The sequence below is a fragment of the Procambarus clarkii genome, chromosome 13, assembly GCF_040958095.1.
Source record: "Procambarus clarkii isolate CNS0578487 chromosome 13, FALCON_Pclarkii_2.0, whole genome shotgun sequence".
NCBI classification, from domain to species: domain Eukaryota; kingdom Metazoa; phylum Arthropoda; class Malacostraca; order Decapoda; family Cambaridae; genus Procambarus; species Procambarus clarkii.
In genome coordinates this window covers 42,455,028-42,471,639 of record NC_091162.1, presented here as the reverse complement: position 1 = coordinate 42,471,639, position 16,612 = coordinate 42,455,028, and the positions used below count along the sequence as shown (strand labels likewise).

At 38.7% G+C, this 16,612-nt stretch overlaps 1 protein-coding gene and 1 pseudogene across 1 annotated transcript in view; both read left to right on the top strand.

Moving 5' to 3' along the window:
• LOC138364477 (uncharacterized) overlaps nt 1-16,612 on the top strand; it is a 132,577-nt gene that overhangs the window by 106,604 nt on the left and 9,361 nt on the right. The window lies entirely within an intron of this gene.
• LOC138364562 (U1 spliceosomal RNA) lies at nt 8,859-8,979 on the top strand (annotated as a pseudogene).

The following is a 16,612-nucleotide window of genomic DNA, read 5'->3' as shown; positions in this document are numbered from 1 at the left end:
TATTTTCTACATTCATCCACGTTTCGGTAAGTGCAATAATATCTATTTTTTCTGTGCAGACAAGAGCATTTAATTCGTTAATTTTATTTCTTAGACTTCTACTGTTAGTGTAATATACCCTAAGTGAATTGTTTTTTTGCGGACCTTCTCTTTCCCTGATCGTTTTGCCAATTCCTTTCTCCCACAAACACATACTTTTATTACCTCCTTCCTCCAAATCAATTCCCATACCTCTATCTACTAACAGTTTAAACCCAAACAAACACCTCTAACCACTTCTTCTAGCGAGTTCGCAACAGCAACAACCCCAGCTCTCGATAGATGCACCCCATCACGAGCATACATTTCATTTCTTCCATAGAAGTGTTCCCAGTTGTCTATGAAAGATATTGCATTTGATTTGCAATATCTTTCCAGCCGGCAATTGACACCAAGTGCCCTCGATATCCATTCATTTCCCACTCCCTTTCTTGGAAGAATGCCACATATGATCGGGATTCCTCCCTTGCTCCTAACTAACTCTATGGCTGTTTTATACCTCTGAATCAGTTCCTCACTCCTGACTCGACCAACATCATTTCCTCCCACGCTAATGCAAATAATGGGATTGTTCCCATTACCAGCCATAATATCATTCATGTTGTTTATAATATCACCAATGCCAGCTCCGGGATAGCAAACCCTTAACCTGTTCCCCCTATCTCTAGCACAAAACGTTCTATCCAAATACCTTATCTGGGAATCTCCCACAACTAATGTTTGCTTAGGTACTTCCTTTACTTTCTGAGGGGCCTGCGCTTCCTTTCTCTTCGTTGCTTTCCCTTTTGCGCGATCCACAGTCTCTCCACAGCACTCGTCCTCCAAAACGTCACAAATATCACAAAGGACAGCTACAATTATCAGTAAGATAATTATTTCTTCTGATCCAATCCCAGTACGGCAGGCTTTGGTGGTTGGACTAGGCCAAAACAATGGAAACTCTTGGGTTGCAAGAGCAGGAAAAGTCCTAAAGAGACTACATTTAAAAAAACATGATTCTTGATAGAGAGGGTGATGATCCACACCCAAATTACTCTCCTTCCGCGCCGTGGGAAGAGCCTACTTTCAAAATAGTAATAGAAAGTCTCCCAATGAAAAAGGCTGCCTATGATCCGACAATCCTAAGGCGCATAATAGAAGAGCAAATGTATAGCATAGCAGTAGCAGGAGCCACCCACATCTTCACAGACGGATCGGTGGACACAGAAAATGAGAGTGCTGGCGCTGCTCTTTGCACGACCAGCGTTCAGGCATATTGGAGACTGGGAGGACTAGTATCATCAACCCAAACTGAGCTGTTCGCCATACAACAGGCATTCGCATATGTGATTGCACAAAACACTCAAAATGCAATCATACACACAGACTCAAAAGCTGCACTTCAAATACTAGGACAAAAACAGTGGAAAGATAATGTGGAAATAATTACCACCATTTTGTATCAAGGAGCAGTCGCTAAAGGCAAAGGCCTCAACATAACTTTAAACTGGATCCCATCCCATATTGGAATCCCATTAAATGAAAAAGCTGATGAAATTGCTAAATTGGCAACCCGTCATCCAGTGATACATAAAACAATTCAACCCAGCCCAGAGAACATAAAAAACATCATCACCAAAAAACTCTCACATCTCAACAAAGCCTTCCTACACCAGAGAATAGCTGAAGGTTCGCCATCTGCAACATGGTATCTTCAGGCAACCAAATTAGAAAGGTTAAATATCCCAAAAGGAATCCACAGGGAAATAGCAGTTAGGCTATATAGACTACGTCTAGGTTACAGATGCAACTGGGAGATTGGTGAACCCCGACAGAGAGTGCATCTTCTGCCAAACATAAGAACATAAGAACATGTTCGGTCAGGTGAAGTCACAGTGAGAGGTTGTGTTAACCGGAGCTCCTGAGTGTTGTTATATTATCATAGCAATATGGAAGTTGTAGTTAAGGACCTGGTGACTCTAGTGGGAGCCCTGAGGACAGAGTTGGACTCTCTGCGGGAGGAGGTGCGTCAGCTTAAAAAACAACGAGAAGTAACGAAGGAGGAGACCAGCAGTAAAGGGACCTCGTCTTGGAGAGTTGCGAAAGACAGGGGCCTTAAGAAGACTTTGATAAAGCCGCCTTCAAACGCCATAGCAACTTCAAATTCATTTGACGTTTTGGAGGACGAGTGCTGTGGAGAGACTGTGGATCGCGCAAAAGGGAAAGCAACGAAGAGAAAGGAAGCGCAGGCCCCTCAGAAAGTAAAGGAAGTACCTAAGCAAACATTAGTTGTGGGAGATTCCCAGATAAGGTATTTGGATAGAACGTTTTGTGCTAGAGATAGGGGGAACAGGTTAAGGGTTTGCTATCCCGGAGCTGGCATTGGTGATATTATAAACAACATGAATGATATTATGGCTGGTAATGGGAACAATCCCATTATTTGCATTAGCGTGGGAGGAAATGATGTTGGTCGAGTCAGGAGTGAGGAACTGATTCAGAGGTATAAAACAGCCATAGAGTTAGTTAGGAGCAAGGGAGGAATCCCGATCATATGTGGCATTCTTCCAAGAAAGGGAGTGGGAAATGAATGGATATCGAGGGCACTTGGTGTCAATTGCCGGCTGGAAAGATATTGCAAATCAAATGCAATATCTTTCATAGACAACTGGGAACACTTCTATGGAAGAAATGAAATGTATGCTCGTGATGGGGTGCATCTATCGAGAGCTGGGGTTGTTGCTGTTGCGAACTCGCTAGAAGAAGTGGTTAGAGGGGTTTGTTTGGGTTTAAACTGTTAGTAGATAGAGGTATGGGAATTGATTTGGAGGAAGGAGGTAATAAAAGTATGTGTTTGTGGGAGAAAGGAATTGGCAAAACGATCAGGGAAAGAGAAGGTCCGCAAAATAACAATTCACTTAGGGTATATTACACTAACAGTAGAAGTCTAAGAAATAAAATTAACGAATTAAATGCTCTTGTCTGCACAGAAAAAATAGATATTATTGCACTTACCGAAACGTGGATGAATGTAGAAAATAGAGAACTATTAGCTGAATATCAAATATATGGATTTAAACTATTTCACACAGATAGATATATTAGACGAGGAGGTGGAGTAGCCATATATGTTAGGGACAATTTGAAATGTAGTCTCAAAGAGGGAATCAAAACAGAGCCACACACAGAAACTATTTGGATTGAATTAAACGAAAAAGCTAATAATATTATAATAGGAGTAATATATAGGCCACCAAATTTAGACAGAATGGAAGCAAAGCATCTATGGGATGAAATATCTAGAGCATCTAGATCTAACAGTATTTATGTCATGGGTGACTTTAATTTTAGCGGAATAAACTGGTTGAACAAAACAGGGAATAGTGAAGCAGAAGATTTTCTAGAATTAATTGACGATTGCTTTCTTACGCAACACATTAAGGAACCAACACGGGAAAATAATATTTTAGATTTAGTGTTAACTAACAGGGAAACGCAAATTAATGACATCGAAATAGGGAGTGAGCTAGGGAGCAGTGATCACAAAGAAATCAGATTTAGCATAGAATGGAATAGACCAGTAGGAGAAAATTCTGTTAAAGTGCCAGATTTTCGAAAAGCTGATTTTAATAGCCTAAGAAATTTTTTGGGTCAAATTGATTGGAAAGGCTTGGGTATGGGGTGTGGGCCGGTCTTGGAGCGAGACATGAACCCAGCGATAGGTGACTTAAATGGGGATTTCGATGTGGATTCAATATATAACTTATTTAAGAATATTCTAAACAAAGCACAGGAACGTAGTATACCATACAAATTGAATAGATCGTATACTAATGACCCAAAGTGGATAACAAAGAATTTGAAGAACCTTATAGGTAAAAAGAGAGCTTGGTACAAAAGGATTAAAAATGGGGAGGTCACTTTAGAACAGGAATTCGTACAACTGGTTAGAAATGTTAAAAAAGAGATAAGGAAAGCAAAAAGAAACTATGAAGTTCGCATAGCAGGGCAAGCAAAGACAAATCCTAAAGGGTTTTTTCAGTTATATCGTACTAAGACTAGGGAAAGGATAGGTCCATTAAAAACTGAGACAGGTCAAATAACAGATAGTGATGAAGAGATGAGTAGTATTTTTAATAAATATTTTGTATCTGTATTTACTAAAGAGGAACTTAACAATATGCCTTCAGCCGAACAAGTCTATGTGGGTGGGGACGAGGACAGGTTGACGAGTTTAGCAGTTACCAGGGAGGATGTTCTTAAACAAATAGTAAAACTCAAACCAAACAAATCCCCAGGGCCGGATGAAGTGTTTGCTAGGGTGCTTAAAGAATGCAAAGAGGAGCTTTGTGACCCACTGTCAACCATATTTAATAAATCAATAGAGTCAGGCAGAGTGCCAGAGTTTTGGAAAGTTGCTAATGTGATACCAGTTTTTAAGAAAGGAGATAGATCACTTGCGTCTAACTATCGACCAATTAGCCTAACGTCTATTGTGGGAAAGTTACTCGAATCTATAATAGCAAATAAAATTCGTCTTCATCTTGAAAAACATAAATTAATAATTGAGTCGCAACATGGTTTTATAAATGGCCGTTCATGTTTAACAAATTTGTTATCTTTTTATTCTAGCATTGTTGAGGCAGTTGATAGTGGTAAGGATTGCGATGTTGTATACCTTGACTTTAGCAAAGCTTTTGATACAGTGCCACATGAAAGACTGATTAAAAAAATAGAGTCTCATGGTATTGGGGGTGCTATATTAAGCTGGATTAGGGCATGGCTATACCAAAGGAAACAGAGAGTTAGTATAAATGGAATCAAGTCAGAGTGGGAAAATGTTGTAAGTGGAGTGCCTCAAGGCTCTGTCCTGGGACCTCTGTTGTTTATAATATATATAAATGATTTAGATTCAGGTTTGAGTAGCAACATTTGCAAATTTGCCGATGATACGAAAATCGGTAGGGAAATTAATTCGGAGGAGGACTCACTATCACTTCAAGTTGATCTAGATAGGGTTTTGAAATGGTCAAAGGATTGGCAGATGCAGTTTAATGCTGATAAATGTAAAGTTCTGAGGTTAGGTAATGATGATAGAGTTACAAGATACGAGCTAGATGGTGTTGTGATTGCGAAGTCGGATTGCGAAAGGGATCTGGGAGTTATGATTAGTAAGAATTTAAAACAAAAGGATCAATGCATAAATGTTCGTAATAAGGCAAATCGGACACTTGGATTTATTAATCGCAGCGTTAGTAACAAGACACCTGGTGTGGTTCTCAAGCTATATCTTGCTCTAGTTAGGCCCCATTTAGATTATGCAGTTCAGTTTTGGTCGCCATATTATAGAATGGATATAAATTCACTTGAACGTGTCCAGCGTAGGATGACTAAGTTAATTCCCCAAATTAGAAATCTTTCATATGAAGAAAGATTAACAAAGCTTAAGTTGCATTCACTGGAAAGGCGAAGAGTTAGGGGTGACATGATAGAGGTTTACAAGTGGATGAATGGACATAACCGGGGGGATATTAATAGGGTATTAAAAGTATCAACACAGGACAGAACACGAAACAATGGATATAAATTGGATAAGTTTAGATTTAGGAAAGACTTGGGTAAATACTGGTTCAGTAACAGGGTTGTTGATTTGTGGAACCAATTGCCGCGTAACATTGTGGAGGTGGGGTCCCTCGATTGTTTCAAGCACGGGTTGGACAAGTATATGAGTGGGATTGGGTGGTTATAGAATAGGAGCTGCCTCGTATGGGCCAATAGGCCTTCTGCAGTTACCTTTGTTCTTATGTTCTTACATAAGAACAAAGGTAACTGCAGAAGGCCTATTGGCCCATACGAGGCAGCTCCTATTCTATAACCACCCAATCCCACTCATATACTTGTCCAACCCGTGCTTGAAACAATCGAGGGACCCCACCTCCACAATGTTACGCGGCAATTGGTTCCACAAATCAACAACCCTGTTACTGAACCAGTATTTACCCAAGTCTTTCCTAAATCTAAACTTATCCAATTTATATCCATTGTTTCGTGTTCTGTCCTGTGTTGATACTTTTAATACCCTATTAATATCCCCCCGGTTATGTCCATTCATCCACTTGTAAACCTCTATCATGTCACCCCTAACTCTTCGCCTTTCCAGTGAATGCAACTTAAGCTTTGTTAATCTTTCTTCATATGAAAGATTTCTAATTTGGGGAATTAACTTAGTCATCCTACGCTGGACACGTTTAAGTGAATTTATATCCATTCTATAATATGGCGACCAAAACTGAACTGCATAATCTAAATGGGGCCTAACTAGAGCAAGATATAGCTTGAGAACCACACCAGGTGTCTTGTTACTAACGCTGCGATTAATAAATCCAAGTGTCCGATTTGCCTTATTACGAACATTTATGCATTGATCCTTTTGTTTTAAATTCTTACTAATCATAACTCCCAGATCCCTTTCGCAATCCGACTTCGCAATCACAACACCATCTAGCTCGTATCTTGTAACTCTATCATCATTACCTAACCTCAGAACTTTACATTTATCAGCATTAAACTGCATCTGCCAATCCTTTGACCATTTCAAAACCCTATCTAGATCAACTTGAAGTGATAGTGAGTCCTCCTCCGAATTAATTTCCCTACCGATTTTCGTATCATCGGCAAATTTGCAAATGTTGCTACTCAAACCTGAATCTAAATCATTTATATATATTATAAACAACAGAGGTCCCAGGACAGAGCCTTGAGGCACTCCACTTACAACATTTTCCCACTCTGACTTGATTCCATTTATACTAACTCTCTGTTTCCTTTGGTATAGCCATGCCCTAATCCAGCTTAATATAGCACCCCCAATACCATGAGACTCTATTTTTTTAATCAGTCTTTCATGTGGCACTGTATCAAAAGCTTTGCTAAAGTCAAGGTATACAACATCGCAATCCTTACCACTATCAACTGCCTCAACAATGCTAGAATAAAAAGATAACAAATTTGTTAAACATGAACGGCCATTTATAAAACCATGTTGCGACTCAATTATTAATTTATGTTTTTCAAGATGAAGACGAATTTTATTTGCTATTATAGATTCGAGTAACTTTCCCACAATAGACGTTAGGCTAATTGGTCGATAGTTAGACGCAAGTGATCTATCTCCTTTCTTAAAAACTGGTATCACATTAGCAACTTTCCAAAACTCTGGCACTCTGCCTGACTCTATTGATTTATTAAATATGGTTGACAGTGGGTCACAAAGCTCCTCTTTGCATTCTTTAAGCACCCTGGCAAACACTTCATCCGGCCCTGGGGATTTGTTTGGTTTGAGTTTTACTATTTGTTTAAGAACATCCTCCCTGGTAACTGCTAAACTCGTCAACCTGTCCTCGTCCCCACCCACATAGACTTGTTCGGCTGAAGGCATATTGTTAAGTTCCTCTTTAGTAAATACAGATACAAAATATTTATTAAAAATACTACTCATCTCTTCATCACTATCTGTTATTTGACCTGTCTCAGTTATTAATGGACCTATCCTTTCCCTAGTCTTAGTACGATATAACTGAAAAAACCCTTTAGGATTTGTCTTTGCTTGCCCTGCTATGCGAACTTCATAGTTTCTTTTTGCTTTCCTTATCTCTTTTTTAACATTTCTAACCAGTTGTACGAATTCCTGTTCTAAAGTGACCTCCCCATTTTTAATCCTTTTGTACCAAGCTCTCTTTTTACCTATAAGGTTCTTCAAATTCTTTGTTATCCACTTTGGGTCATTAGTATTCGATCTATTCAATTTGTATGGTATACTACGTTCCTGTGCTTTGTTTAGAATATTCTTAAATAAGTTAGATATTGAATCCACATCGAAATCCCCATTTAAGTCACCTATCGCTGGGTTCATGTCTCGCTCCAAGACCGGCCCACACCCCATACCCAAGACTTTCCAATCAATTTGACCCAAAAAATTTCTTAGGCTATTAAAATCAGCTTTTCGAAAATCTGGCACTTTAACAGAATTTTCTCCTACTGGTCTATTCCATTCTATGCTAAATCTGATTTCTTTGTGATCACTGCTCCCTAGCTCACTCCCTATTTCGATGTCATTAATTTGCGTTTCCCTGTTAGTTAATACTAAATCTAAAATATTATTTTCCCGTGTTGGTTCCTTAATGTGTTGCGTAAGAAAGCAATCGTCAATTAATTCTAGAAAATCTTCTGCTTCACTATTCCCTGTTTTGTTCAACCAGTTTATTCCGCTAAAATTAAAGTCACCCATGACATAAATACTGTTAGATCTAGATGCTCTAGATATTTCATCCCATAGATGCTTTGCTTCCATTCTGTCTAAATTTGGTGGCCTATATATTGCTCCTATTATAATATTATTAGCTTTTTCGTTTAATTCAATCCAAATAGTTTCTGTGTGTGGCTCTGTTTTGATTCCCTCTTTGAGACTACATTTCAAATTGTCCCTAACATATATGGCTACTCCACCTCCTCGTCTAATATATCTATCTGTGTGAAATAGTTTAAATCCATATATTTGATATTCAGCTAATAGTTCTCTATTTTCTACATTCATCCACGTTTCGGTAAGTGCAATAATATCTATTTTTTCTGTGCAGACAAGAGCATTTAATTCGTTAATTTTATTTCTTAGACTTCTACTGTTAGTGTAATATACCCTAAGTGAATTGTTATTTTGCGGACCTTCTCTTTCCCTGATCGTTTTGCCAATTCCAAACTGTCAAAGAAAAGCCATTACTTCACTATCTTCTGGAATGTGAAGCAACCAATGACCTTAGAAGAGCTTTAAGAGTTCCTGAATCATGCTTACCTGGCACAGGAGACACGGTGATCACGAAGGCCGTTTTCCCAGGGCGAGGCTCACCATTGCACTCCGGTGGCGCTGACCCTTTTATAAACAGAAAGTAAAGGAAGTACCTAAGCAAACATTAGTTGTGGGAGATTCCCAGATAAGGTATTTGGATAGAACGTTTTGTGCTAGAGATAGGGGGAACAGGTTAAGGGTTTGCTATCCCGGAGCTGGCATTGGTGATATTATAAACAACATGAATGATATTATGGCTGGTAATGGGAACAATCCCATTATTTGCATTAGCGTGGGAGGAAATGATGTTGGTCGAGTCAGGAGTGAGGAACTGATTCAGAGGTATAAAACAGCCATAGAGTTAGTTAGGAGCAAGGGAGGAATCCCGATCATATGTGGCATTCTTCCAAGAAAGGGAGTGGGAAATGAATGGATATCGAGGGCACTTGGTGTCAATTGCCGGCTGGAAAGATATTGCAAATCAAATGCAATATCTTTCATAGACAACTGGGAACACTTCTATGGAAGAAATGAAATGTATGCTCGTGATGGGGTGCATCTATCGAGAGCTGGGGTTGTTGCTGTTGCGAACTCGCTAGAAGAAGTGGTTAGAGGTGTTTGTTTGGGTTTAAACTGTTAGTAGATAGAGGTATGGGAATTGATTTGGAGGAAGGAGGTAATAAAAGTATGTGTTTGTGGGAGAAAGGAATTGGCAAAACGATCAGGGAAAGAGAAGGTCCGCAAAATAACAATTCACTTAGGGTATATTACACTAACAGTAGAAGTCTAAGAAATAAAATTAACGAATAAAATGCTCTTGTCTGCACAGAAAAAATAGATATTATTGCACTTACCGAAACGTGGATGAATGTAGAAAATAGAGAACTATTAGCTGAATATCAAATATATGGATTTAAACTATTTCACACAGATAGATATATTAGACGAGGAGGTGGAGTAGCCATATATGTTAGGGACAATTTGAAATGTAGTCTCAAAGAGGGAATCAAAACAGAGCCACACACAGAAACTATTTGGATTGAATTAAACGAAAAAGCTAATAATATTATAATAGGAGTAATATATAGGCCACCAAATTTAGACAGAATGGAAGCAAAGCATCTATGGGATGAAATATCTAGAGCATCTAGATCTAACAGTATTTATGTCATGGGTGACTTTAATTTTAGCGGAATAAACTGGTTGAACAAAACAGGGAATAGTGAAGCAGAAGATTTTCTAGAATTAATTGACGATTGCTTTCTTACGCAACACATTAAGGAACCAACACGGGAAAATAATATTTTAGATTTAGTGTTAACTAACAGGGAAACGCAAATTAATGACATCGAAATAGGGAGTGAGCTAGGGAGCAGTGATCACAAAGAAATCAGATTTAGCATAGAATGGAATAGACCAGTAGGAGAAAATTCTGTTAAAGTGCCAGATTTTCGAAAAGCTGATTTTAATAGCCTAAGAAATTTTTTGGGTCAAATTGATTGGAAAGGCTTGGGTATGGGGTGTGGGCCGGTCTTGGAGCGAGACATGAACCCAGCGATAGGTGACTTAAATGGGGATTTCGATGTGGATTCAATATATAACTTATTTAAGAATATTCTAAACAAAGCACAGGAACGTAGTATACCATACAAATTGAATAGATCGTATACTAATGACCCAAAGTGGATAACAAAGAATTTGAAGAACCTTATAGGTAAAAAGAGAGCTTGGTACAAAAGGATTAAAAATGGGGAGGTCACTTTAGAACAGGAATTCGTACAACTGGTTAGAAATGTTAAAAAAGAGATAAGGAAAGCAAAAAGAAACTATGAAGTTCGCATAGCAGGGCAAGCAAAGACAAATCCTAAAGGGTTTTTTCAGTTATATCGTACTAAGACTAGGGAAAGGATAGGTCCATTAAAAACTGAGACAGGTCAAATAACAGATAGTGATGAAGAGATGAGTAGTATTTTTAATAAATATTTTGTATCTGTATTTACTAAAGAGGAACTTAACAATATGCCTTCAGCCGAACAAGTCTATGTGGGTGGGGACGAGGACAGGTTGACGAGTTTAGCAGTTACCAGGGAGGATGTTATCATAGCAATATGGAAGTTGTAGTGAAGGACCTGGTGACTCTAGTGGGAGCCCTGAGGACAGAGTTGGACTCTCTGCGGGAGGAGGTGCGTCAGCTTAAAAAACAACGAGAAGTAACGAAGGAGGAGACCAGCAGTAAAGGGACCTCGTCTTGGAGAGTTGCGAAAGACAGGAGCCTTAAGAAGACTTTGATAAAGCCGCCTTCAAACGCCATAGCAACTTCAAATTCATTTGACGTTTTGGAGGACGAGTGCTGTGGAGAGACTGTGGATCGCGCAAAAGGGAAAGCAACGAAGAGAAAGGAAGCGCAGGCCCCTCAGAAAGTAAAGGAAGTACCTAAGCAAACATTAGTTGTGGGAGATTCCCAGATAAGGTATTTGGATAGAACGTTTTGTGCTAGAGATAGGGGGAACAGGTTAAGGGTTTGCTATCCCGGAGCTGGCATTGGTGATATTATAAACAACATGAATGATATTATGGCTGGTAATGGGAACAATCCCATTATTTGCATTAGCGTGGGAGGAAATGATGTTGGTCGAGTCAGGAGTGAGGAACTGATTCAGAGGTATAAAACAGCCATAGAGTTAGTTAGGAGCAAGGGAGGAATCCCGATCATATGTGGCATTCTTCCAAGAAAGGGAGTGGGAAATGAATGGATATCGAGGGCACTTGGTGTCAATTGCCGGCTGGAAGGATATTGCAAATCAAATGCAATATCTTTCATAGACAACTGGGAACACTTCTATGGAAGAAATGAAATGTATGCTCGTGATGGGGTGCATCTATCGAGAGCTGGGGTTGTTGCTGTTGCGAACTCGCTAGAAGAAGTGTTTAGAGGTGTTTGTTTGGGTTTAAACTGTTAGTAGATAGAGGTATGGGAATTGATTTGGAGGAAGGAGGTAATAAAAGTATGTGTTTGTGGGAGAAAGGAATTGGCAAAACGATCAGGGAAAGAGAAGGTCCGCAAAATAACAATTCACTTAGGGTATATTACACTAACAGTAGAAGTCTAAGAAATAAAATTAACGAATTAAATGCTCTTGTCTGCACAGAAAAAATAGATATTATTGCACTTACCGAAACGTGGATGAATGTAGAAAATAGAGAACTATTAGCTGAATATCAAATATATGGATTTAAACTATTTCACACAGATAGATATATTAGACGAGGAGGTGGAGTAGCCATATATGTTAGGGACAATTTGAAATGTAGTCTCAAAGAGGGAATCAAAACAGAGCCACACACAGAAACTATTTGGATTGAATTAAACGAAAAAGCTAATAATATTATAATAGGAGTAATATATAGGCCACCAAATTTAGACAGAATGGAAGCAAAGCATCTATGGGATGAAATATCTAGAGCATCTAGATCTAACAGTATTTATGTCATGGGTGACTTTAATTTTAGCGGAATAAACTGGTTGAACAAAACAGGGAATAGTGAAGCAGAAGATTTTCTAGAATTAATTGACGATTGCTTTCTTACGCAACACATTAAGGAACCAACACGGGAAAATAATATTTTAGATTTAGTGTTAACTAACAGGGAAACGCAAATTAATGACATCGAAATAGGGAGTGAGCTAGGGAGCAGTGATCACAAAGAAATCAGATTTAGCATAGAATGGAATAGACCAGTAGGAGAAAATTCTGTTAAAGTGCCAGATTTTCGAAAAGCTGATTTTAATAGCCTAAGAAATTTTTTGGGTCAAATTGATTGGAAAGGCTTGGGTATGGGGTGTGGGCCGGTCTTGGAGCGAGACATGAACCCAGCGATAGGTGACTTAAATGGGGATTTCGATGTGGATTCAATATATAACTTATTTAAGAATATTCTAAACAAAGCACAGGAACGTAGTATACCATACAAATTGAATAGATCGTATACTAATGACCCAAAGTGGATAACAAAGAATTTGAAGAACCTTATAGGTAAAAAGAGAGCTTGGTACAAAAGGATTAAAAATGGGGAGGTCACTTTAGAACAGGAATTCGTACAACTGGTTAGAAATGTTAAAAAAGAGATAAGGAAAGCAAAAAGAAACTATGAAGTTCGCATAGCAGGGCAAGCAAAGACAAATCCTAAAGGGTTTTTTCAGTTATATCGTACTAAGACTAGGGAAAGGATAGGTCCATTAAAAACTGAGACAGGTCAAATAACAGATAGTGATGAAGAGATGAGTAGTATTTTTAATAAATATTTTGTATCTGTATTTACTAAAGAGGAACTTAACAATATGCCTTCAGCCGAACAAGTCTATGTGGGTGGGGACGAGGACAGGTTGACGAGTTTAGCAGTTACCAGGGAGGATGTTCTTAAACAAATAGTAAAACTCAAACCAAACAAATCCCCAGGGCCGGATGAAGTGTTTGCTAGGGTGCTTAAAGAATGCAAAGAGGAGCTTTGTGACCCACTGTCAACCATATTTAATAAATCAATAGAGTCAGGCAGAGTGCCAGAGTTTTGGAAAGTTGCTAATGTGATACCAGTTTTTAAGAAAGGAGATAGATCACTTGCGTCTAACTATCGACCAATTAGCCTAACGTCTATTGTGGGAAAGTTACTCGAATCTATAATAGCAAATAAAATTCGTCTTCATCTTGAAAAACATAAATTAATAATTGAGTCGCAACATGGTTTTATAAATGGCCGTTCATGTTTAACAAATTTGTTATCTTTTTATTCTAGCATTGTTGAGGCAGTTGATAGTGGTAAGGATTGCGATGTTGTATACCTTGACTTTAGCAAAGCTTTTGATACAGTGCCACATGAAAGACTGATTAAAAAAATAGAGTCTCATGGTATTGGGGGTGCTATATTAAGCTGGATTAGGGCATGGCTATACCAAAGGAAACAGAGAGTTAGTATAAATGGAATCAAGTCAGAGTGGGAAAATGTTGTAAGTGGAGTGCCTCAAGGCTCTGTCCTGGGACCTCTGTTGTTTATAATATATATAAATGATTTAGATTCAGGTTTGAGTAGCAACATTTGCAAATTTGCCGATGATACGAAAATCGGTAGGGAAATTAATTCGGAGGAGGACTCACTATCACTTCAAGTTGATCTAGATAGGGTTTTGAAATGGTCAAAGGATTGGCAGATGCAGTTTAATGCTGATAAATGTAAAGTTCTGAGGTTAGGTAATGATGATAGAGTTACAAGATACGAGCTAGATGGTGTTGTGATTGCGAAGTCGGATTGCGAAAGGGATCTGGGAGTTATGATTAGTAAGAATTTAAAACAAAAGGATCAATGCATAAATGTTCGTAATAAGGCAAATCGGACACTTGGATTTATTAATCGCAGCGTTAGTAACAAGACACCTGGTGTGGTTCTCAAGCTATATCTTGCTCTAGTTAGGCCCCATTTAGATTATGCAGTTCAGTTTTGGTCGCCATATTATAGAATGGATATAAATTCACTTGAACGTGTCCAGCGTAGGATGACTAAGTTAATTCCCCAAATTAGAAATCTTTCATATGAAGAAAGATTAACAAAGCTTAAGTTGCATTCACTGGAAAGGCGAAGAGTTAGGGGTGACATGATAGAGGTTTACAAGTGGATGAATGGACATAACCGGGGGGATATTAATAGGGTATTAAAAGTATCAACACAGGACAGAACACGAAACAATGGATATAAATTGGATAAGTTTAGATTTAGGAAAGACTTGGGTAAATACTGGTTCAGTAACAGGGTTGTTGATTTGTGGAACCAATTGCCGCGTAACATTGTGGAGGTGGGGTCCCTCGATTGTTTCAAGCACGGGTTGGACAAGTATATGAGTGGGATTGGGTGGTTATAGAATAGGAGCTGCCTCGTATGGGCCAATAGGCCTTCTGCAGTTACCTTTGTTCTTATGTTCTTATGTTCTTATGCAGTGGCCACCCTGAAGCCATCAACACAGCCACTCTCCTGGTCAACAAAGGTGTCCAGCAGCTGGACACCCTCATAAAGACTGTGAAGCAGTATCCTCCCCCACGATAACAGCTTGATGGTTAAATGCAACCTCAGAACACTGGGAAAAAAAAATTGTACCACTTACGGGCTATTCATGCCCGTGCCACCTCTTGGGTGGCTTAATCTTTATCAATCAATCAATCCTTTGGTATAGCCATGCCCTAATCCAGCTTAATATGGCACCCCCAATACCATGAGACTCTATCTTTTTAATCAGTCCTTCATGTGGCACTGTATCAAAAGCTTTGCTAAAGTCAAGGTACACAACATCGCAATCCTTACCACTATCAACTGCCTCAACAATGCTAGAATAAAAAGATAACAAATTTGTTAAACATGAACGGCCATTTATAAAACAGTGTTGCGACTCAATTATTAATTTATGTTTTTCAAGATGAAGACGAATTTTATTTGCTATTACAGATTCGAGTAACTTTCCCACAATAGACGTTAGGCTAATTGGTCGATAGTAAGACGCAAGTGATTTATCTCCTTTCTTAAAAACTGGTATCACATTAGCAACTTTCCAAAACTCTGGCACTCTGCCTGACTCTATTGATTTATTAAATATGGTTGACAGTGGATCACAAAGCTCCTCTTTGCATTCTTTAAGCACCCTGGCAAATACTTCATCCGGCCCTGGGGATTTGTTTGGTTTGAGTTTTACTATTTGTTTAAGAACATCCTCCCTGGTAACTGCTAAACTCGTCAACCTGTCCTCGTCCCCACCCACATAGACTTGTTCAGCTGAAGGCATATTGTTAAGTTCCTCTTTAGTAAATACAGATACAAAATATTTATTAAAAATACTACTCATCTCTTCATCACTATCTGTTATTTGACCTGTCTCAGTTTTTAATGGACCTATTCTTTCCCTAGTCTTAGTACGATATAACTGAAAAAACCCTTTAGGATTTGTCTTTGCTTGCCTTGCGATGCGAACTTCATAGTTTCTTTTTGCTTTTCTTATCTCTTTTTTACCATTTCTAACCAGTTGTACGAATTCCTGTTCTAAAGTGACCTCCCCATTTTTAATCCTTTTGTACCAAGCTCTCATTTTACCTATAAGGTTCTTCAAATTCTTTGTTATCCACTTTGGGTTATTAGTATTCGATCTATTCAATTTGTATGGTATACTACGTTCCTGTGCTTTGTTTAGAATATTCTTAAATAATTTATATATTATATCCACGTCGAAATCCCCATTTACGTCACTTATCATTACCTTGCCGCAAAACTTTACATTTATCAGCATTAAACTGCATCTGCCAATCCTTTGACCATTTCAAAACCCTGTTTAGATCAACTTGAAGTGACAGTGTTGTATTTTATTCCGGTGTCTGGGGCCTGGTGAGGTTCCCCGTGTTGAGTCAAATTAAGCCGCAGGCTCCACTCCTGGTGGTTCCCTTCCGTCAATTCCTTTAAGTTTCAGCTTTGCAACCATACTTTCCCCGGAACCCAAAGACTTTAGTTTTCCGGAGTGGGAAATGAATGGATGTCGAGGGCACTTGGTGTCAATTGCCGGCTGGAAAGATATTGCAAATCAAATGCAATATCTTTCATAGACAACTGGGAACACTTCTATGGAAGAAATGAAATGTATGCTCGTGATGGGGTGCATCTTTCGAGGGCTGGGGTTGTTGCTGTTGCGAACTCGTTGGAAGAAGTGGTTAGAGGTGTTTGTTTGGG